At 37.1% G+C, this 25,704-nt stretch overlaps 1 pseudogene; it reads right to left on the bottom strand.

Annotated features, from left to right (window-relative positions):
• Nucleotides 1–226: 226 nt before the first annotated feature.
• The window catches only part of LOC103673177, a 167,470-nt pseudogene continuing 141,992 nt past the window's right edge, over nt 227–25,704 (bottom strand).

Below are 25,704 nucleotides of genomic sequence, written 5' to 3'. Positions count from 1 at the left end.
TAATGTGAGGAGCTTAGCCAGAAATCTATGGCTGCTTAATTACTGTCCACCATATAGGTGATTAAATTTGAGTGAGATTTTGACATTTAAAAGAATATAAATTTGTGCAGTTGATCTTTTGTTTTTTTTTAATTTATAGTTTTTTGGGTTTTTTTCCCACAAAAGGGTCTTTATATGAAAAAAGCCGAAGTGGCCTCTGGGGCAATAGGACAGGCAGGCCAGCTTCTCAGAGGTCAGGGACATTTGGGCACATGTGATGAGGTGATGAGTCCTCTGTGTCAACCTGGGCTGTTTCCAGGACAGGTGGCACTGGCTCAAAGATGGGGTAAGCTTCAGGGGCCTCAGCCTCCAGGTGTTCTAGAACAGGCTCCTCTTTGGTCAGCACTGGGAGTTCATCGCTGCTACCTGCACTTGGGAGCCCAGGATCTCTCTCTTGGCCCAGCCTCGGGGGCTGAGAACCCAGTGAGACGTCTTCCAATGGTCCCACAGGTAACACGGGGTGGCTGGGTAGGGGGGTGCCCCCATGGCTGGGCTGGTTGCATTTCTGCAGGGAGCCTTCCAAATGGAAACTCTAGTTACTGTTCTTGTCATTGAGATCCAGCAGGATGAGAAGGCCACCCCCTTAGGGACTGGCACCCTGCCCTTCCCCTCCAGGCCTCGGGATCTCTCTGTCCTGCCACCTCCCCTTTGTCACTCCTCCTCGTGGGGGTCTGCCACTGGCACCCACTTGAACATATATGAAGGGAAATGTCGCCCAGAGTCCCCCAGCGCTTCTCCCATTCCCAGACCTCCTCGATGGTCACTATCAGCTTCTAGATGTCATCCTCGGCCAGGCTCTGGGTCTAGGCCAGCAAGTCTGGCTGGCCATGCTGTAGAGGAGGGGCCGAGGCTAGGCCTGGGGCGGGTCCACCTCCGGTCCCTCGGACTCAGGCTTGGCGCCAGACCCAGGCGCCACTCTCTGGGCTTGCTGTCCCTCCTGCAGTTGGCCGAGCCCTCCCTTTACAGTTGATCTTTTAAAGTAAACCACTCCACAAAGTTGAGTGATCATTGGTGGCTCCAAAACTACTTCACCTAGTTTAATTTTACTTCTCAGGGTTGTCTTTAAGATCACTTGAGATCATTATTTGAAATGCCCAAGGCAATATAAAACCGTAAAGCAAAATTATTTTATTTAACCACAATTTCCATTTGTCTGGTAGAGGCCTCAAATAGCACTTTTAAGAGGTTTTTTGAGATGTAATTCATATACCTTGTACTTCACCCGTCTGAAGTGTATAGTTTTCAGTGATTTTTAGAATACTCGTGTGCCACTTTTACCTTGATCAATTGAGAACATTTTCATAACTTCAAAAAAAAATTCCTATGTCCTTTAGCCATGACACATCTGTTTTCTAATCCCACCAGTCTGAAATAATCACCGATGTACTTTCTGTCTCCATAGAATTGCCTATTCTGGATATTTCATATAAATTCAATCTTAAAATAATGGTTTTGTTGTGTGTGTGTGTGTGTGTGTGTGTGTGTGGCTAGCCTCTTTCTTTCTCTTAACATCATGGTTTCAAAGTTCATATTGTAGTATGTATCTGTACTTTATTCCTTTTTTTAAAAAAAATATTTATTTTAGAGAGAGAGCATGGTGGCGTGTGCTAGGCAGAGGGTGGTTGGAGCAAGGGAGAGAGAGAGAATATCCAGCAGACTCTCCGCTGAGTGGGGAACTGGAGGTGGGGCTCCATTCCACCACCCCTAGATCATGACCTGATCTGAAATCAAGAGTCGGTGGCCTAACCAACTGAGTTGCTCAGGTGCTTATCTCACGGAGTCAAGAAAAGGAACCTTGCTAGAGTATAAGTTTTACACTCCTTTTGTTAAATGCATTTCTAAATTGATTTTTCAATGTAAATGAAATATTTTCTTAATTTCATTTTTGGATTTATTGTAATTGTATAGGAACAGAATTGGGTTTTGTGTATTGGTCTTGTATTCTGCAGGTTTACTGAAGTCACTTACTTCTAATCATTTTTTAGTGGCTTGCTTAGGATTTTCTGTATATGAGATCATATCAACTATAAATAGGATAATTTTGTATCTTCCTTTTCAATCTGGATGCCTTGGATTTCTTTTTCTTATGTAGATGTCCTGGCCGGAACCTCCATGACATTGTTGAATAGAAGTGAAGAGAGCAGACATGTTTTTCTTTTTTCTGGTCTTAGGAAGAAAGCACTCAGCCTTTCACTATTAATCATGATGTGGATATTTTTGTGGATGTCCTTCATCAGTTTGAAGAACTCTTTTCTGTTCCTATTGTTTTCATTTTTTTATCGTGAAAGAGTGTTGATTTTGTTCAAATGCTTTTTCTGTGTCTATAGACGTGATCATGGTTGTTTTATGTTTGTTTGTTTTGTCCCGTTTATATGTTATATTACATTAATTGTTTTTTGGATGCTAAACGAACCTTGCAGTCCTGAGATAAATCCCATTTAGTTATGGTGCTGCTTCTGTTTCTGCTGCTGCTGCAGCTTCTTCTTTCTTGGTGTGTTCCTGGATTCAGTTTGCTAGCATTTTGCTGAAGATTTTCACATCTACTTTTATAAGAGATGTTCATTTGTGATTTTCCTTTCTTATGATGTCTTAGTCTGGTAGTCTGGTTTTAGGTATCAGAGTTATGCTAACCTCATAGAATGAGTTAGAGTGTTTTACTTTCTTCTACAAAGGTTTTTCAGTGTTACCTTCTCAAGGACAGTCAGAATCTGAAACGTTAGGAAATCAAGACAGAGATTTCGGTAGGTTGTTGGCCAGCTATTGTGCTATACAGTATGTTGTTTGCATGTTATTAAAGCAGTGGAATGTTAATATTTAGACTCAATTGATACGGTTTTTCCAATGAGACTTTGGGGTTTAAATTGAATTATTATTTAGTCATAACCAGGCCTGTTTTGGAGAAGAGACTTGGAACTTTGGTTATAAGTCTCCTGTGTTCTGTCCCTTTGGAAATGGGAGGAAACATACAAACATTAGCTTTGCCATATGCACATGAAGTTTCTAAAGTATTTGTCTCTTTTCCCCTTGCAAACACATAAAATATAGGACTCACTGGTAACTTTTGCTGACAAACATGCCATACAGTATCAGCCAAATGCCTGTCTGAGATGGTTGTCATTAGAGATACAAAACTGTTTATAATTCAAAATCCAGAACAAACATGACCTCCAATGGGATGCCTTCTCCAAGCCCCAAGAATTACTTCATTAGTCCTCTGCTTCCAAATTACTATGTGCACACTTGTATTATGACACTTTTTCTACTGTTGTGTTTCCTATCTGCCTTCCCCACCTACAAAAAAAAAAAAAAAAATGACTGGATGTTTGGAAGGAAAACTTTACCTCACAGGTAACAAGTACAAACAAATGCATACATTTTCATGTTGACACAATTTATTATCTTTATGGCCATGATAAAAGATGTTTCTGATATTTGTGTTATGAACTATGCATATCTCAATGTAACAAAAATATAGTCCCCACTCTTCCCTCCCGAACCCTCTACTCACAATCTACTACATTTGGTTTTAAGCTCATGGTTCACTCAGTACCTTTGTTGAAAAGCAACGTCTTTATTTCCTATTGGCGTGCTCAGGTGAGTGGGCCAACTGCTTTTCTTCCTTGACATGGGAATGTTATATGCTACGTTTATTATTACACTTTAGCAAGACTTGGAAGCCATTGTCTGCTTCTGCTTGTTGTGGCTCCCATAGATCGCCCCTTGGCAGGGTATTCTCTCATCTTGTCTCCTCCGCAAAGGTTCCAAAATGTTTTTGCCAATAATACTATGTTGCCATTTACTGTCTATAGTTGAATATATTGAAATTATTTGACATGTCAGATGTCACTTAGAAGTTAAATCCTTTATTAATTTAGTGACCAAAAGGTATTCTTTACCTATCACATCATCGCTATTTGGTACAGTTTGTTGAGAGGGTAATTTAGACTGTGCTGCATGCAGGCTAATACTTGACCTTGACTGTCATCAGAGGTATTTTAAGTCCAACAAACACGTTGACATATTAGAGAAGTTTAGGTTTTCCACAGAATCCTAATATCAAGCAGTGTAAGTGTTCAGTGTACTATTTAATGTATGTTTATCTAAATATTTAGAAAATAAAACTAAAAACAAAAGAAGAATTACAACACCCATCTATCCCTTCTGTATTATTAATCCTAGAATAAAAATATTGTTAAAGTTTGGGGTATCTTCCTTTTGAGACGTCTGTGTGTTTATCTGTCTGTATCTATTTATCTATAAGACTACACATCCACACATACTTTTGCTGCAAAAAAAAAAAAAGCAAAAACAAAAAAAACAACCCATAATTATTTTGTGGAATTTTTTTTTTACTCATCACCATATTATGAATTCCAAGAAAACATTAAATTAAATTGAGTATTTTGACTGTCTACAACTTAAATTTCATAATGACCACAGCTGCAAATAAAGTATCTACTAGAAAACTGTTTCAACTCTAACTGTAAAGTGTAACCCAGCTCTTCTTTCTGAATAATTATTCAAAATAATCATTAATACAATAAATGTGCATATGATTCTAGAATATGTTTCATTTTGCAAAATGATAATTTTTTAATGATATGGATCAGTGATCTAAGATGGTGAACATATTTGTGTAGCTCTTTTTAAGAAATAAGGCTTTAGATTGGAAACCTTTTAACTTTGGAAATTTTATTTAAAGAGTCAGACCTCATTTAGAAAGTTGATGCTCACATAACTTTGTAAAACTTATAAGAAATGATTTGATCTCACACAGAAAAAAAAAAAGTCTAGAAATATTTACTTAGATGTTAAGCATTTATGTAGACTACTGTTCAAAGCATATGTGTTCAGACATAAGAGAAAGAAATAGGACTTTTTTGAAGAGTTAAAAAAAGTGCTTCAGGTTTTGATAAGTCATATAAAGTGATACTGAGAACTAGCCCGCCTGTTTAAGACATAATTTTCTACCTCATCATAGCAGCAGAATTCAAAAGCAATTCCAACATACTTCTATTCATCCTACTGAGGTTTCAGACCTCTAAGAAATTGAAACTATGAGAAAACAGCATTTAGAGAGCCCTTTGTTTTGGTCAGAAAGATATACCCATAGTTTTGTCATCATCTGAAGCCACTTTCATTAAGCCACCATCAGCCCTATTTTGTAGAAGTGTATTATAATTTTAACTCAAAAATCAGATGACTGTATTTCTTTGTGAATGTAAATAGTAACCAACATATAGCCATTTACATCAAAGACAAGAAAGTAAATGCAACAAATTTCTATCAGTGCATCTATTTATCTAGGATTTGGGGAATGTGAAACTGACTTTAATTAGGCTCTTCTCAAAAATTATTCTTGACCTAATTCCAAATGAACCCCCCCATCTTAACTTCTCATTAGTATTTGAATATTCCCGCCAGTCGTAGAATCTACCGTATTTCAAACCTGTGCTGTATTAAATCATCAAGTATCTACAAAGTGCCCCAGAATGCCAGGCCCTATGAAACACTGAAAAAGATTGGTAGATGTTTAATAACAGTGAAAAAGCAACAGTAACCTTAATAAAAGTGGCAACAGCTTATAAACTGTCCAAAAGGGAAAGACTCGTTTCAGCAAAATTGCTGATGGCCTTGGAATGTATGGCAGGGCAAGGAGACAGCCAGAGAGGTTACAGCCTTGCCACAGTTGGAATGCGGTCACTCGAGTTATCATCTCACGATTAGGAAGTGGCTGTGGTAGGGTTTAGATAATTCCAGTGAAAGCAAAACGGTGTGGGTCTTTATCTCTTTTCCTATTTTGTGTGCCTGAAGGGACGGGTTTTGAAAGCTACTGAGTAGCCTCCTATTCACCGGTACCAGGCAGGTAATTAGACCCAACAGCAGAAGTGAGACTTTGCTCTAGTGAGGCAGTCTGGAGTCCTTGCCCCCAGAGAGCAAAAGTCTTCTAGATGAAACAAAGAGGGAAGAGAAGTGAAATAAGAGAAGACTGGCCCTAGCTGTCAGATTCTTCATTGAGTCACACGTCAGCTATTTAAACCTCTGTTTCAGTCAGCAGACGCCTCACAGGGACTTTGAATGACTAAAAACAGGAAGTAATGGGTATAGTCTCATGCAGTAGAAAGATGGCGGCCAAAAACGATTTCATGATCAAACAAACCATAAGGAACCAATTGGCCCAAATCCCAAATATACACTGTTAAAATACTTAGAATACTTAAAATACTTTCCACACTTTTTTTATGAACAAATTTCAAACATACCAAAAAATTGAAAGAACAATAAATGAACATTTATGTTCTTCTTCCTATATTAAAATTTTTAATATTTTACCATAATTATGTCATCTCTCTTTAAAGTTATATATGCATATGTGTGACATTATTTTCTTTGCTCTATCATTTGAAACTAGGTTCAGACTTCAACATGCATATCCTAAATAAAGCCTTTCATTTTTCTAACCATAATAAGATCACACCTTAGAAAAATAACAATGATTCTGTTATATACTGGCTAGCCCATGCACAAATTGCCCAAAAGTGTCCTGAGAAGACCTTTTATAGCTGCTGCCAATGTTATTTTTAATTTTAAATTATAATCCAAACTAGATTCACTTATTGCATTTAACTATTATTCCTTTGTATTTTGTGGTTTCTGTCTGAGTACCATCAATGTATTGGGCCAATAATTCTTTGCTGTGGGAAGGTGAGGGCTATCCTCTGCATTGTGGGATGTATAGCAGCATTACTGCATTATACCCACTAGATGCAGATAGTACTTCCCCCTGCCCCAGTTTGTAACAATCAGATTGTCTCCTGACGTTACCACCTGTCCTCTGGGGGCAAAATCACTTCAGACTAAGAACCATTGTTCTTTTAATCTAGGAGAGTACTTCTGTCTGCCCCTAATGTAATGTCATTTAGCCATGCCTAGAAACAGGTCTACCTATATTTTACATCTGTATTATCTCAACATATACCACATCCATCCCTCTGTGGACTGTTTTAGAATTATGAATCTCAATAGGAGACAATTAGCCTCTGAGCAATCATAAAAATCACCTGAGAAATTTGCCAAATATCAATTCCTGCATTTTTCTCCTAGATATTCTGAGTCAGTTCTGGATTGGGACCTGGAAATCTGAGTTTTTTAATAAGCACTCCAAGGTTTCACTGTCCCAAGTCAAGTCTGGGGAAACAAAACAAAACAAACAAACAAACAAACAAACAAACAGAAACAACAACTATGTCTTCCGCACTTCTTTCCACTTAATGTGGGGATACCTATGTCTTAGACCCTATACTTTTGTGTAAAGCAACATCCAGTATTTAATGGTTTCAGATGTCATCAATAGTGCAATATTTTCAAAATATTTGTGTTTAATGTTGAACTCCCACTTGTCTCAAGTCTGTTTCTATGAGGATTTTTGTTCATTTTGATTCTAACATGTTGACAACACAATCTGATATCTTTTCTACCATGAATGCTTTTCTACCATGATTTCTATTATGATAGAAGGTTATTATTTTTTTTTTTTTGGTAGAAGTTTACTTTAAATTTCTATTGTCATTCATTGCTAGTGGGAATGCAAAATGATGCCTTCACTCTGGAGGACAGCTTGGTGGTTTCTTAAAAAAGGAAACATTTTTACCATGTAATCCAGCAGTCGTGCTCCTTAGTATTTACCCAAAGGATTTGAAAACATATATCCAAACAAAACCTGTGCATGTATGTTTATAGCAGCTTTATTCAAAGTTTCCAAAATTTGGAAGCAACCAAGGTACCCTTATGTAAAGGAGTAATAAATAAACTGTAGTATATCCAGACAATAGAATATTATTCAGCACCTAAAAGAAATGAGATATCCATTCTTAAATGCATATTACTAAGTGCAACAAGCCAAGCTGAAATGGCTGCATACTGTATGATTGCAACTATATGACACTCTGGAAAAGGCAAAACTTTGGGGACAGTAAAATATCAGTGGTTGCTAGGAGTTCAGGAAGAGGAAGGGGTGAATAAGTAAAGCACAGAGGATTTGTGAGGCTAGCCAACTCTGTATGTTACTAGAGTGGTGGACATATATCATCATAAATCTTTCTAAACCCATATTATGTACAACACCAACAGTGAGACCAGTGTCACGTATGGATCTTGGGTGATAAGGATGTATCAAGGTAGGCTCACCAATTGAAACAAGTGCACTGCTTTGTGGGGAATAATAACGGGGGAGGCTGTGGGTATGTAGGAGCAGGGGGTATATGTGAACTCTGTGTACCTTCTGCTCACTTTTGTGGTAGACCTAAAACTCCTCTAAAAAATAAGATCTATTAATTTTTTTTTCTATTAATTGCCTTATCATGTTTCCTGAGTCCTAGACTGGCTGCCGTGTAATCATTGTACTCTCTCCCCCTCTGCACCCCCAGTAGAGTTACCATGTTCTCTGAATTCTTCTAGAGCGGAGCATCTCAAACTCCCATGTGAAGCAGAAGAATCACACAGGCAACTTGTTAAGATGCCCATTCCCTTTCCTCCCCTGGGATAGGCCGGTGATGGCTAGTAAGGAGGGCACGTATTGCATGGTGCACTGGGTGTTATATGCAAACAATGAAACATGGAACAGTACATCAAAAACTAAGGATATACTGTATGGTAACTAATATAATAACAAACTATTATTTTAAAAAAAATTTGGGCATGTAGTGTAGAAATATGAATTTTTAACAAATGTTCCAGGTGATTCTGAAATAGGTGACCCAAGAACCAAGATTTGAAACCTCCTGCCTTTTAGCATCTGACATAGTCACCATTTTGGCCTTTTTTTTTTTTTTTTTCCTATGGCTTCAGGCTGATTTTTTTCAAACAAAGGTCACAATAATTTCTTTGCTGCCTAATTCCTGTCTCCTTTGCTACAATTATGCCTTTGTAAGCTGCTGAAATAATCTCCTGCAAATGCCATTTTTATCACACCACCTTCCTGCTCAAGAATCAGCTACTCCTACTATATCAAGTCTAAACTCTTGGCTTTTAATTCAAGGTCTTCTGTCAACTGGCACTTTTGTACCTCTCTAATTTTATCTTTTCCCACTACAGACTGACTCTCCCCTCTAGCTAAATCTAGCCAACTTTCCATTCTTCCATGCTGCTTATTTGTGTGACTTTGAGTTTCCCATCAGTTGGAATGCTCTCCTGTTCATTTTACCCAACGTGGAATAAATACATTTGCTCCCAACTCACCTACTTCAGGAAAATTCCTTGATTAAATTTTTCCACCTAATTGTTATGCTGACTGAATAAAAATTAACAAGCTGGACTATAATTTCAATGGGTAGCAATAACAAAAGAAGCCTCTAATATTATAAAGGAGGAATGGTATGTTATCTTTCCAGTTATAAAAACAAAGGATTACTGCAATAAAAGTATCAATCAGAATTTTCATGGAAAAGTAGGTGCCACAAAGTATTAAAAATAAATGGGTTAAAAGTTGAATATAAGTGCAGTGGTTTGAGTAAACACTACAGTGAGACAAGAAGACAGAGAGAGCCAGTAGGAAATGAATGAATGGAGAAAAATAAGGTAAGAATAAGGTAAAATAGGTAAATAAGGTAAAATAAGGTAAAAATAAGGTAATCATTTCACATTCTAAGATGTGAAATGATTGTGGTGACAAGTACAGTGGAAATGCAACAGGAAAGCAAAGCCTCAGTTGCCTATCCAAATTAATCTAAATCCTTCCCAGAAGAACTTTTGGTAGCACATGGACATTCATTTTATTATTTTCTAGGAATAGCTGCTACACCCAACCAACTATTGGCCTCTTCAAAGCAGTCATTTCCTGAGCCTATGGAGCAAAAACACTTCTACCAGAAATTCCATTCCGGTGACATGCTGCAATGCATACCTAATTCATTCAGTGCACCCAGATTTATTTCCAAATGGTTCTATGTGTTAGGAATTCATAAGAGTTACCGATTTTCCATGTCCTCACCAATACTTGGGTTTACCTATCTCCAAATTTTATTAATTGAATGGGTATATTATGATATCACATTGTGATTTTCCTTGCGTTTATATAATTACTAAGGAATCAGTGCATCCTCTAAAATACTTCAGAGCCATTTTGGACTCTCTATCTAGGAATGGTCTCATCAACTCTGCTTCAATCTTTCGTATTATGTCTAATAATGACTTCCCTGTATTCACTCTATATCAGCCGTGCTGAACTCCAGAAGTCACCCAGAAATACTAGATTTTGCTAGCCTTCTTTGGTTTGCACATGGTTTTTTTTTTTTTCTTTTCCTGCCAAACTCCAATATACTTCCTGTTCACACTTCAATTATAACACTTCGCAGATTTCATGAAAAGCATTTATATCTATATTTTCCCCCACAAGACCTGGCCTTTAAAGAAAAGAAAAACAACTTTGCATTCCTAGTGTCTAAGAAATAGGAAGTACATAGTGAAAGGTGGTGCAAAGGTACATACCTGACTGAAATTTTCTTCTTAACATCCTAAGAGGAGAGATTTCCTCTCTCTTAAGGTGAAGAGAGGCAAGACAAACCATCATGAGGTGCACGCTCAAGGGAGTCTGTCAGACTCTTAGAACTACAACCCACAGTCACAGCTACCCTGAACCCAGAGGTCTCACATTTGCCTTTTCCTGGTAACATGAATTTTTGAGCTCCAGAAGTCTTCTTTTTCCTTATTCAGGCCAAGATCCAAGTTCACCTGAACTGGCTTGTACCTGAGAAAGTGAAAGGAAGATCACAAAAACAGGAATCAGGCACTTCACAAGCTCGGATCTTGCAAAATAGCTAGGGAAGATTGCAACAGAATGAAGCAGGCTGGAAAGAACAGAGAAATGGAATCAGACATGCCTTTGGGGGTGAGGCAGATACTATCTTTTGGGGTGCAACCAGATGCAAGATAGAGAAGTCCATTAAGGTGATGGCGAAAAGTCCAGCCAGACTCGTGTAAATTGGTGTTGAGAAACTCAAGTGATAGACATTGCTTGGGGGACAGCAAGTGACTTCATGCAAGACCCCCAGAGCAGACAGGCTGTCCTCCCTGCCAAGCTGGTGGGTCCAAGATGCAGGGAATCAAGAAACTAGAATGTATAGATTTGGAGTTAGATGGGCCTCTCATTAAATTATAAGATCAAAGTCATTGGAGAGAATTAAAAGTCAGCCAAGAACAAGATGTATTCTAGACCTAGAGAGACCACAGTGGTAAAGACACAAAAGAGGGATCAAGATATGTTCCCTAAATAACTATACAACTTGTAAACTTTATTTATTCACTTATATAACAGATATTTCTGAGCCCCTTCTAGAGGTTGAGCGTGGACATTGATCAAGGGTACAGCAATAAACAGACAAAAATCTTGGCCCTCAAAAAGCTTAACATTTTATTATTTTTTTAGGACTTGATTTGACACACAAAGAGAACCATAAGGGCGCCTGGGTGGCTCAGTCGTTAAGCGTCTGCCTTCAGCTCAGGGCGTGATCCTGGGGTCCTGGGATCGAGCCCCACATCAGGTTCCTCCGCTGGGCAGCCTGCTTCTTCCTCTTCCACTCCCCCTGCTTGTGTTCCCTCTCTCGCTGGCTGTCTCTCTCTCTGTCAAATAAATAAATAAAATCAGAAAAAGAAAGAAAGAAAGAAAGAAAGAAAGAAAGAAAGAAAGAAAAGAAAGAAGAAAGAAAGAAAAGAAAAAGAAAGAAAGAAAGAAAGAAAGAAAGAAAGAAAGAAAGAAAGAAAAAAGGAACCACAGAGGGAGAGGTTCCCGCTGAGCAGGAACCCGATGTGGGACTCGATCCCAGAACCCTGGGATCATGACCTGAGCCAAAGACAGATGCCTAACTGAATGAGCCATCCAGGTGCCCCTCAAAAAGCTTAACATTTGAGTGGGAGAATATGGACAATACAAAAGTAAAAAGTAACATGTAATATGTCAGATTTTGGTAAGTGCCAAAGAGAAAAATCAAGCAGAAAAGAGAAATGGGGGTGTCCCCAGGCAGGGTAGGATTACATTGTGATTCCATATTTGTTGACTAGGGCGCAAGACCACTGAGCACATGCATGCATGGGGAGAGAGTGAGTGTGTGTTCACAGTGAGTGTGAAGACTGTGGCACACAGGTGCATTGCTGACGTTTTTGTGAAAAAGCAAGGAGGCCCGAGTGGCTGAAGAAGAATGAGTAAGGGAAAGAAGAGGCACACGAAGTCGGAGATGTAAGAGGACTGGGGAAGTTCAAGAAGGCTTTATGGTCTACAAGCAGCATTTTGGTTTTTACTTACAGTGAAACACACTTGGAGGAGAAGAGCATGACGAGCTGACTTGCATTTAAAGATGATCACTGTTTCTGTGTGTTGAGAAGAGAGGAAAGAAGAACAAGGATTGAAGCAGAGAGAACTACCCAGAAGCTATTATAGTAAACCAGCTATGAGAGAATGGCTCCAGTCTTGGAGGTAGCAGTAGAAAGAGTGAGAAGTGTGAAGGATCTAGGCAACTTTTGGAGATATAATCAATGTATTTGTTGTTAAATTGGCAGCTTGTATGTAGGATGAGAGAGATGATGCAAGGTTTCAGAGTTTGGGGCCTGAATGGCAAGATGAATGGAGCTGCCTATTACCGAGAAGAGAAAGGCTGTAGGGATGTAAAATCAGGGATGTTTTTGAATATTGTGAAATTGAGATGATTATTAGCTGCAAATGGATATGTCAGCTTGTTAGTTGCACACCACAGTGTGGAGTTCAGGTGGGAAATCTAAATGGAAATGTAAATTTGAGAGGTGCCTGGGTGGCTCAGTCAGTTAAGAAGCCGGTTCTTGATTTTGGCTCAGGTGGTGAGATCGAGCCCCGCAACCGAGTTCCATGCTGGGTGGGAAGTCTGCCTAAGATTCTCTCTCTCCCTCTGCGCCTGCACCACCCCCACCCCCAGCACATGGGTTTTTTTTCTTTTCCTGCCAAACTCTCTTGCATGCTCTCTTGCTCTCTAAAAAAAGATACATATACATATCTTACATATATATGTAAATTTGAGAAGATTTACTTGGTATTTAAATTCATGAAACCAGAGGAAACCATTATGGCAATGGGTATAGAAATGGTAGAAGAAAGAAGTTCAAAATATGTTTAGAAGTTGAGAAGGTACTGGCAAATGAAATGAGACTGAAAAAGAGCAGACAGCAATGTAGGGAGAAAACCAGGAGAGAGAAATGTCCTAGCATCCAAGTGAAGAGACGTATCAAGGGGTGAGAAGGATCCAAGGACAAAATTAAACAGAGTTCAGCAACATGAAGATCACTTGTGACCTTACTGTCTTTTGTTGCTGTTGTTCAGTTTTTTCTACTGAACGTAATTTTTGCCAAAATTCAGGAAATATTAAATGATATTAGTGATATGCATTGTAAATAAGTTGAACAAACAATATAACATCATTCATGGGCAAGCATAAGGTATGCTTATAGAGATGATACTGATTTTTTTTGTCATGCTTATCCTAAGGAGATAATCCTCAAAGAGTAACTGTTCAAATTATGTTAATTTATTCACTGCCTCCTAATATAATCAACTTAAGATACAATATTTAAATTTTATCTCATTATTTTATAGAATCTTCTGTAATGTTTAATCTTGACTAGTATATTTTTAGTTCCTCCGGAAGGTCGCTAAAAATGATTATTATTTATTGAATCCCACAAAAAGCCAAGTTCTTTACATGGATTTTGTAATTTATACTTCAACAGAGGTGTTATCATCATCATTTTCAAGGGGAAAACTGATCTAGACTCTTCTGGGTAACAGCATTCTATGTGAAGCTGATGTATAACTAATACAATAGAGAGGAGAGTAAGTTCTCTTGGCACAAAGACAGACTTTATAATTTTGTATTCACATAACATTTGCCTTAATGTCACTCACCAAAGGTCGTCCTCATATTTATTAAATTACTTTAAACTAAAATTAAAGCATACCTTGAAACTGTATAGTTAACTCCAGATCTAGTAATTAGGTGACATGCTTTCTGGCAAGAAAAATTAGAAATAGGCAAATATTTTGTGCAAAGTGATCATATTATGTGTGATAAAGTGATATAACAGTGAGCAAATAGGCAGTTTCAGGAATGAAGTTGGCAATTTTCCGAGAATTATTCTTGAGAGTAAAATAAATCTATTTTGAAAACATGACTGGTTCTGTTTGACAGAGGCAAAAGAATATTAAATGCAATCTTTAAAGGTAGTCATCTGTATAATTTATGCCTGAATTTCATAAGTAAATTTACTGCTATGTTGGTTTAAAATTACTTAATCAAAATTCAAAATCAACAGATAATAAATACCATCAAGAATTACTGCCATTTTTAATTGGATAAAATTAGAAACTCAGCAAATTTCGTTTTATTTTTTAAAACTTTTTAAAAAATCTCAGTATAATTAATGTTCAGTGTTATATTAGTTTCAGGTGTACAATATAGTGATTCAGTAATTCCATGCATTAGTCAGTGCTCATCACAATAAGTGTACTCTTAAACCCTTTTGCCTATTTCACCCATCCCCCACCCTCCTCCCTTCTGGTGACTACCAGTTTGTACATTTTTCTTCTGTTCTTTATTTGTTTTGTATCTTGAATTCTACATATGTATTAAATCATATGGTATTTGTCTTTCTCTGACTGACCTATTTCACTTACCATTATACCCTCTGGATCCATCCAGGCTTTTGCAAATGGCAAGCTTTCATTCTTTTTTATGGCTGAGTAATATTCCTTTGTGTATATATACCACATCATCTTTATGCATTCATCTATCGATGGATACTTGGGTTGCTTCCATATTTTGGCTATTGTAAGTAATGCTACAATAAACATAGGGTACACGTATTCTTTCCAATTAGTGTTTTCCTGTTCTTTGGGTAAATACTGAAATTACTGGATCATATGTTATATCTATTTTTAGGTTTTTGAGGAAACTTCATACTGTTTTCCACAGTGGCTGCACCAGTTTGCATTCCCACCAATAGTGCACAAGGGTTCCTTTTTCTCCATATCCTTGCCAACGCTTGTTTTTTTGTGTTTTTTATTTTAGCCATTTTGACACGTGTGAGGGGATATTCATTGATTTTTTAAAATTTCCATTTCCCTAATGATTAGTGATATCGAGCATCTCTTCATGTGTTTATTGGCCATATGTATGTTTATTGGCCATATAAGTGTCTTCTTTGGAGGAATGTCTGTTTATGTGTTCTGCCCATATTTTAATTGGATTATTTGGTTTTCTGGTGTTGAGTTGTATGAGTTCTTTACATATTTTGGATACTAACCCCTTATCAAATATATCACTTGCAAATATCCCATTCAGTCAGTTGTCTTTTTGTTTTGTTGATTGTTAGAAATTCAATGAATTTTAAATTGTAAAGTACTGAAAACAATCCAAATTGATAATTATAGTTGATTTTGACCTTTTTACATGTAGAACTCAATTAATTTTTTATTACAATTTTTCTGATAACATCATAGACTACCATTTCCTTATATTTTATAAGCTATTTATTCAAACTATTAACTAATAACAGATCATTTTTCTAGTGTAGAAAGAAACTTGTAGTGTTTCTTGATTGTATTAAAATCCTTTTAATATAATAATTTATTGAAATAATTATGAAGATTTATATTCTTTTCTCTGGAATAACATCCCTTTATTGTTTTATAATTTAAAAGTTACAGCAAATATTTTAGCATATTATATGGCTATAAAATCATATTATTTGCCTTATATTTAATTTGGTTAAATAAATATTCTATATACATTTTGATAGAGTATTGTCATAAGAAAGCCATTTCGAGATCATTTCTATATCTATATGATTCCAGCATTCCCTGGTATGAGTTTCTTGAGTAAACATTTTTTTCTGTGGTATGACATATAAATATAGAAAATGATTATAAAAGTACTATACTTAGTGAATTGGTACTAAAAATCTTAAATATCTTTTGAATTCTGATACTTCTAAGATGGTTTCTTTAACTTTTTTTAACTTTTAATTTATAAAGGCAGACCCACCAACTTTAGTAAGATAAAGGAGAAAACAATTTTGCTTTTTTTCCCCCTTATGTAGCAGAAAATAAGTGAATTAAAGATTTGTTTCAAAGTTGAAAGGATTATTTGGATGCCACAGACCTTTTAACCTACTAATGTTTTTCAGTATATCTTTGGGTATGTGTAAACATTTTCAGGTCCACTCTGCTGAGTGTGCTCACTCATACATACATTTGTTCCATTATTAAACATAGATTTGTTGAGCGCCAACTACTGGCCAGGCCACTGGGACATAACAGTCACCCAGGCAGAAGTCCTACCATCATGGATCTAATATTTTAGTTGTAGAGAAGAGTTAACACCAAAGAAGAAAAAACAGATAATATGTTAGATGGGAACAGGACTTATGAAATACTATAAAAGATAGAAACGCAGATAAGAAGTGGTGGGGAGCCTGGAATATTATAGGAGAAGGTCACGGTTGGCCTCTTTATGTAAAAAAGAAGGCAAAAGGAGGAGAGTTGTGTGCCGGTCTGGAAAGACTTACATAAATTTATCATGTACCAGGAACTATATAAAGCTTTGCATCCATGAACACATTTAATTCTCACATTGAGCTTGTGAGCTAGGTAATAACTCTGTTTTACAGAGGAGAAACTGAGGCGCAGAGAAGACTGCCATTTATCCAAGGTTGTAGGCTGTTAGCAAGATTAAACTCAGGCAGCTATTTCTGGATTCTGTGTTTAAACATGACTGAAACATGCCAGGTCTAGGAAACCACAAGGGCAAACGTCTGAGATGTGCAGGTGTTTGGTGTGTTGGTAAAGCAGCCCTGAGGACAGTGTGGGCGGAAGGAGTTGGCAAGGTGGAGGAAGGGGGGAGGATAATGTGAGGCTGGAGTGGGGGATGGGTGGGATGCAGATCATACAGGACCTTGTGGATATGAGGACTGTGTGAGAGGCAGTCATTTAAGGCTTGATAATTAATAAGGATTTATGCTATGAACTTGGCTAACGTGTGTGCTTCCAATCAAAGGCATTTCATAGGGCAGGGATTAAATGGTAAGAAAACAACAATAATCAAAAAGAAAGGAGAGGAGCCTGGGTGGCTCAGTTGCTTAAGCGACTGACTCTTGATTTTGGATCAGGTCATGATTTCAGAGTCCTGGGATTGAGCTCTGCATCTGCCTCCATGCTCAGTGGGGAGTCTGCTTGAGGAGTCTGTTTCCCTCTGTCCCTCCCCTCTCCCCTGGCTCTCTCTCTCTCTCAAATAAATAAATAAGCTTAAAAAAAAAAAAAGGAAAATATATAAGAACTCTCAGGCTAATTTTTGCAATCATAATGTACTTTTTAAATATCCTCCCAGTACATCCTATTCTCCTTATCCTGTTCTTTTTCCTCCAGTGTACTTATCACAGTCTAACTTAACAATATGTTTTTAATAGATTTTATTTTAAGAACAGTTTTACATTCGCAGCAAAACTGAATGGAAAATACAGAGTTCCTATGTACCCTTTCCTCCCCCCCCCACCCCCGCAATATGCACAGCCTGCCCCACTGTTAATATCCCCACACCAGAAGGTACACTGGTTACAACTGATTAACCTGATTGACACATTGTTGTTACCCTATGTCAACAGTTTACATTAGGGTGATATTTTATTCTTTATTTATCTCCTGACTTTCCCCACTAGAATATAAGATCCATGAGTTCAGAGAGTACATCTGGTTCACTGCCTTATCTGCAGTGCCTGGAAAAACACTTCTCAAATAATTGATACTCAAAAATTATTTAGGAATTAATTAATTCAAACAGGACCTTTGTTACCGGGAAAGATCATTTAAGGCAATCTGGCAAATGTGGCCATTTTCAAAACACTGACATGGAGATTTTTGAGGCTAGTTGAGTCTAATGTTGCACCAGTCCCTACTGCACCCCGTGTTTATGCAGTAACTTTTTACGGATAATGAAGGATAGTTGGAAGAAAGGCAGGCAGGGAAAAGGGGCTCCCATCCTAAGGAAAAGACCCCATCCTGTTATTCTAGGATTTACTCAATGCCTCAGCTTCAAGTCTTCCTACTGGGAGGATATACAAACTTGTAGGTGACAGAAAGGAAGAGAATGGCCTTGGGTGTCCTAACCCAGGCCTGGGGGCCAGCCGAACAGGCGGTGGAATATTTAAACAGAGCTTGATCTGGTGGCCTGTGGCTGGCCAGCATGCCTTCCAGCAGTGGTGGCCTCCGCCCTCTTGGTCCCCGAGGCTTGGAAACACCACCTTGGACGGAGCCCTCCACCCATTTCCACCTGAACAATGACCTGATAGGTAGATGAGTGCGTGGAAAAAACCTGATTGGGTGACAGGCGCATGCAAGGTTAATCAGATTAAAGCAGTCCACACCAAAAAGCCCATAAAACTCTCTAGATTTAAACACCAAATTGGCAACCCTCTCGGGTCTCTTCCCTCTTTGGGAGCTTTGTACTATTGCTAAATAAACTTTGTTTTACTTTCAATAAACTTCGCTTTGCTGCCCACTTCTCTTCATCTGGTCCACCTCTTCATTCTTCGAAGCAGTGTGACCAAGAACCGTGGGCACTAAAGGAAAAGAAATCCTGCAACACAGAGTGCCTGCTGCAAGCCAGTCATGCTTCTAGAGGCATATCTAGAGGGACACAAAGGTAGAAAAAAGTAAAGCTGCACCCTCGAGTTGTGCGTTAGTATTCTAGCAGACTAGCTTTTACTCCGGAAGTTGGAACTTGTGTCAGCTCTCTCAGTCTCAATATTTTGGTGTTTGATGGCAAGCAATGAATTGTTCAACAGCAAGCCCTAGAATATTCGTTGGTGATATAAACTCATCTGTGCATTGGTATGCTCATTTTTAAGATTCATTTTTTATGCTTCCCCTAGATGTTGCAATTGCACATCTTGGATTTTCTGGGACACGCCTGGCACTGAATATCTTCCTCCCTGTGTTCTTAAATGTGGCAGTACTTGTTAGAACCTGCATGCTAATTTTTTTCTTCTGAAATTAGGTCACTACACAAATAGAGTCACAATCTCAATGTCTGAGAATGTCGTGCTCCTTCATTATCACCAACAAACTGTAGTCAGACAAGGACTCTCAGGCAGGAGAGAAACTGGTAACCTATTGTCCTCAAAGAATTTATTTAGATTCCAAATGCTTTTCACACAGAGGGGGGATTTCCTAGGCATCTGGAAAACCTCCCTCTGTTATTTGGCATACTTTTCCTGTAATACTTTTACAAGCTGTAACTGCTCTGGGTGAAAAAATTTCTTAATCACCGTTACATGCTTTCCACAATATTCGTTGCCACTGTGAATGAAACAATCGAGATAAATACTTCAGACGTTGAAATTAGCACACCTACTTACTAAAAAGACAAGGAATTTATTCCTATTTATTCAAAGAAAAATGCAGATCTCTTTTTAAATAGTTAGCTTTTTAAAATGTGTCTCATACTGCACTTGCTTATACAACTATTTTAGTCTTAATTATTTTTCAGAGTAAAAGCAACACTGAATGGGTGAAGCGGATAGTAAACTAGAAAGCTTTGGGGGGGAACTTGTAGGACTCTCTAAAAGGTGAAATAAACTTTATAATATCAAGATCAAATTGTTGACTTAATGGTAAATCCTAGGATATTTAATTCCTCATTAAATTTGGATTTACATTTTATGGTCTTGGAGGTCATAATTTATTTATGCTGAAGTGTTCGTTTTCCTAAATTGCCGTTCTGTCCTTTCAAGCATAACAATTTGAAAATGCACTTCTTAGCCCTACACTAAATGATGCCAACTGTTTTATCAGTGCTAAGATTTATTTTTATTATTACTATAGTTAGTTATTCCATCAGGTCTAGAAAGATTCTTTGAACCACGAGTCTGGTGCTCATTGTGATGCATTTGTATATTCATGGCACATTGCAGGAGTTGTAAAACTGAACTTTGGAGCATAAAGGGCTCATTCAATGCAATGTCATTATTTTACAAATCTAGAATCAGAGGACCAGAAACTGAAGATAATTTCCAAGGCGCATGTAGCTAGTAAGAGCCAGAAGTAGGAGCCTAAGTCTCAAACTCTGAGGCCATTGCCCTGGCTACACAAGGTTGTATTTCCAATGACTGTTGCCATATTTCTGATACTTATTTCTCTGGTCTATGGCAGGGGTCACAAGTTTGTTCTTTTAAATGCCAGATAGTAAATGTTTTAAGCTTCTGGACCACACGATCTTTGCCACAAGCATTCATTTCTATAGTTGTAGCGTGAAAGCAGCCATAGACAAGACACACACACAAAAAATGAGTAGGGCTGTGTTGCAATGAAATTTTATATAATTCGAGGGGTGCCCGGGTGGCTTAGTTGGGTAACCGTCTGTCTTCTGCGCAGGCCAGGATCCCAGGATCCTGAGATCGAGTTTCTCATTGGGGTCCCTGCTCAGCGGGAAGCCTGCTTCTCCCTCTGCCTGCTGCTCCCTCTACTTGTGCTCTCTCTCTTGCTCGCTAGCTCTGACAGATAAATAAAGAAATAAATAATCTTTACAATAGTAAGAGCTGGTTCTATTAAAAAAATTAAAAAACAAAATTCGAATTTCATATAATGTTCATGTATTACAAAATAGTATTCTTCTTTGAGTTATCTCAGCTACTTGACAGTACAGAAATTAATAGTTCATGCACTGTACAAAAATAAGCCATGGGCCAGATTTGGCCCATGGACCTTAGTTTGCCAACCTCTGATATAGAACAAAAGTAGGGATTTTTTTAAATTTTATTTATTTTATTTTATTTTTGTAGTTTCAAGTTTTTATTTAAATTCCAGTTAGTAAACATATGGTGTAATATTAGTTTCAGGTATAGAATTTAGTGATTCATCACTTACATAGAACACCCAGTCTTCACCACAACAAGTGCCCTCCTCAATACCCATCATCTATTTAACTCATCTCTTTAACCACCTCCTCTCCAGAAACCCTCAGTTTGTTCTCTATAGTTAAAAGAGTCTGTTTCTTGGTTTGCCCCCCTCTCTCATTTTTCCCCCATGTTCATTTGTTATCTTTCTTAAATTCCACTATGAGCTGAAATCATATGGTATTTGTCTTCCTCTGACTGATCTGTTTCTCTCAGCATAATACTCTCCAGCTCCATCCATATCGCTGCAAATGGCAAGATTTTATTTGATGGCTCAGTAATATTCCATAGGGTAGGGATTTTTAAAGCATGTTGCCTATAATCTGTAGACAAACAGGATATCCACTGGGGCGGGGGAATTTTTTTATTATTATGTTATGTTAGTCACCATACAGTACATCATTAGCTTTTGATGTAGTGTTCCATGATTCATTGTTTGCATACAACACTCAGTGCTCCATGCAATACGTGCCCTCCTTAATACCCATCACTGGGCTAACTCATCCCCGAAAGTTTTTAACTTCCATTTAAATTTAAATCATCCTTCTAAATTGCTAACTTTACTAATGCATATGTTAATATATTAGTACCTATAAATTTAATTTATAAACAAAAATATACACATTTATTGAAAGTTTCCTCAATTATTTTTAACAAATAAGGAGTTGCAATAAAAAATATTAAAAATCCATGGATTCAAACAAAACATATGAGCAAAGGGGAAAAAGAGAGAGAGAGAAAGGCAAATCAAGAAACATACACTTAACTATAGAGAACAAACTGATGGTTACAGAGGGGAGGTGGGTGCAGGGATGGGGATTAAGGAGGGCACTTGTTGAAATTTTTTTTTTTTTTTTTAAAGATTTTATTTATTTATTTGACAGAGATAGAGACAGCCAGCGAGAGAGGGAACACAAGCAGGGGGAGTGGGAGAGGAAGAAGCAGGCTCGTAGCGGAAGAGCCTGATGTGGGACTTGATCCCCGAACACCGGGATCACGCCCTGAGCTGAAGGCAGACGATTAACCGCTGTGCCACCCAGGCGCCCCACTTGTTGAAATTTAAAATTAAAATTTAAAATTTAAATTTAAAAAAATTAAAAATAAATCAATAAAATCCCCTGGTCCAGATAACAGTAATCTGAAACTACCAAGGGAAATTTAGTAAGAATATGCATGTATAATCTTGCATGAGTACAGGATGGGAAATCTCTGATATATAAAATAGAGTTAATTGTACTACTTCCATAAAGTTGTGTCAATTAAATAAAGTGTTAGAGGTCAAGCGCCAATATGGTGCTTGGGACTTACTAGATACTAAATAATAATTTGTACTATTATATTTCATGTGACAATAGTTCATAAGTAAAAAGTAAATACTCAGCCAGACATAATAAAAAAAGACTGAATTAATCTGTAAGAAAATACTGAAAAATAATAACATGTTTACTCCACATTTTTATAATGCTTTACAATTTTCAAAGCGCTAATCAATTATATTTATTGTAAATTTGGTCTTCTAACTTCCACTGGTTAAGGGAAATGATAAACCACAATTACACTTTTGGCTTGCTCCACCACTCATAATGAGAGGAATATTAAGAACCTGAGCACAAACAGGAGAGTGAGTTTTCTGTTTCTTAGTCACTTGAGAAAGAGGTGAGGGGCCTAAGGATATTTGACCTAGAAAAGAAGAGCTTTAGTGTAAAGGGGATAATTCTAAAAAATTTTCAAGATTGGCCACATGGAAGGGAGCATATAGACAGATTATTTTATTACCCTGAAGAGAGAACTGGAACCAAAAGGAAACAGCTTTAGACAAAATGCAAAGAAGGATTTGTAATGCTGGAATAGTGTAAGTATGGAATTGTCAATCCTTGATAGAATGAGTTTTTCTAGAACTTGTAAACCACCTGTTAAAGAGGAGATCCTCCTGAAAGAAGTAAAGTTGTACTGGGTCTCTTTTATGATCCTGTCTATCCCTAAAAAACAACCACCACCACCACCACCACAAAACTACTACTAATAATAATCCTGCATAATTTTAAGATCATGGGTTATAAAACTCTTATTTAGACACTGAATTTATGTACATATAATGTTACTATGATTTTCAAATGTTTTACTTTAAAATTCTGGCTCAATATAACTCTTCAGTTTTATTCCAACTCAAAAACCCTGCCAGTATCTTTGAACAAATCATAGTAAACAGATTTAAAATGTCTTTCACTTTAACCTTTTAAATTGTTCCTACATTTAAGATTGACAAGTAGGCAAAATAAGATTTGTTTTCTTATGAATTTTCTTACTAGAGCTGCCAAATGTCCTTTTAAAATATCATTTTTCAAAAGATGATGATACAAATCGGGGCATATCACAGAGGGGCCTATGCATATTCACGCAGGTGATGCTACTTTTATGAGACATTTGCACTTAAAGTAAAGCCAATGCCAGGTCTAACTCCTCTGATCTCAAATAATTTATAATGTAGCTTTCACTCTATAGAAGGGAGATTGTAATAATTAATCCACCAGTTTTTGATGCAAAATAAGGCAACACATTTAACCAATATACTGTATTTTAAGTGTTTTGCACAATTTGGATTAAATGTGTTCTGTAAAGGCTCTTAATTGTACAAATGATCTAATGGAACAATAAACCTTGGCTTTCTCATTAGGTCTACGTTTATTTAGATGGATTTATTATATGGAAAATTTACATCGTTCTAGCCTACCAATGCAAACGAAAATGTGAGCAGATCCGTGATACTCAGTTTCATGCAGGGTTGTGTTATTTTCATTGGTGCATTGCTGGCAGGAATTGAAAAGAAACAGATTTTGTCTGTTGGTTTTTGGCTGTCATATGAATCATTCCCAAAGAATGAGCCCTTAGCTAAGGATTGGTGAGGACTAGAGAAAGGATCGTGGGGACTCTGCTTTCTTCTTTACCTTTTCACTGTGAAATTTATTGCTTGCCACACAAAAAAGTAGCAAATGGTGATTTATTTCCACAGGATAGAGGACATTACATATTTTCCTGTTCTCCAGCCATATTTTTAAATTTATTTTGAGAAATCCATCTCTAGTTATAAAATATTGATTAATGGCAATGGTACATGTTTGTATGATTTGAGGATGATGACAAAGCTGAGGAGCTCAGGAGCTCTCTTCAAGTTTAAAATGAAATCAGACCGTCCGAGTACATTAGCTACTTTGTAACGAATGCTTGGTACATTTTCTCCAATATGTATACATATTCAAAGTATTTTTTAACAGAAAGAAATTTATATTTAAGTGTGTGTTTTTCTGAGAAAATATTTGATTACCAAAATTAATTTTCATGTTTATATATTTTATATTTATATATATTTTATATTTAATGATGGCCATGTTGGTCTCTTCTATTTTATTTGAGCCTATTTATAGTATTTCTCTTAGAATGAATTAAGTGACAATTTTTCAAAGAAAGCAAATATAAGTATTTCTCAAGAAAGGGCTGTGAAGTAGACCTCTAATACTTTTTGTGGTGACTAGATTGTCTTAAAAATTCCTCCTCGTTTCATTTCTTTGTCTATCCTTTATATGTAATGCAAATAATGTTTCTAGCTTCTTTTTTTAAAGATTTTATTTATTTATTTATTTATTTATTTATTTATTTGGGTGGGGAGGGGCAAAGGGAGAGAGAGAACCTCCAGCAGACTCCAAGCTCAGGATGGAGACCCACACGGGTCTGGATCCCATGACCCTGAGATCATGGAGAACAGAAATCAAGAGTCAGTTGTTCAACCGACTGAGCCACCCAGGCTCCCCTGTTTCTAGTTTCTTAATGCCAATTATGTATTAAGTATTGTACATAAGCGAACATGTTGGAACAGCACAATGACCCTCTTTACTGAGGAAGAATAGCAGGCTCAGAGAGGTTAAGTGACTTGCTAATAATCACACAGACAGTAAATGACGGAGCTGGAACTTGAACCAAAGAAGTCGGACTTCAAACACATCACTCTTCATCCCTAAACCATACTAATCACATACTGGAATCATTTTGTTGAGTTTGTCCCTGGGAGGCATAATCCCGTATAATTTCCTTGTATCACAAAATCATGCAATAATCCAAAAAGGATAAATAAAATTTACTTTCAGTTTTAAAGAACTTCAAATAAATAATCTTTTTTCTCCATGAAGGAGAAAAATGACCCACAGTCCTCCACAGGGGGAGACTCAATGTACCTGACACTTCAGAATGATTTTCCTCTTTAGGTTCCTCTCACAGTTATTTCTTAGGTTTTGTTTTTCTTCAATTTCAAACATTTGAAACTCCTTCAAATTCCCTTTCATTATGCCAATATTTATATAGTTTTTTAAATAAGAAGATACTGTTTAACAGTGAGAAGGTATTGTTTTACCTTATTAGAAATGGTTTTATATATATTAGCATGATTCATTACTGTGGCTCATTGTACCTTCTCCAAAGTACAATGTGACACTCATCTTTTTTTGAAGGGTGGAAGATGAAATAAAATAATGTGTGGGAATACTGCCTGAGATTATTTGAGGCATCCTATTGGATTTACCAAACCTGACTATTCAAGCAGCATTCTAAGAATTTGAACATAGAGGGCCCGTAGGCCGAGGGAAAGATTAAAATATTGCAATGCCCAACTTTGTACATACAATTACAAATTACCTTTGAACAAATCAAAGTCAT

Source organism: Ursus maritimus, unplaced genomic scaffold (genome assembly GCF_017311325.1).
Source record: "Ursus maritimus isolate PB19 unplaced genomic scaffold, ASM1731132v1 scaffold_4, whole genome shotgun sequence".
Taxonomy (NCBI): domain Eukaryota; kingdom Metazoa; phylum Chordata; class Mammalia; order Carnivora; family Ursidae; genus Ursus; species Ursus maritimus.
The sequence above is the reverse complement of the archived record's forward strand: the minus strand, read 5'-3'. Positions and strand labels throughout refer to the sequence as shown.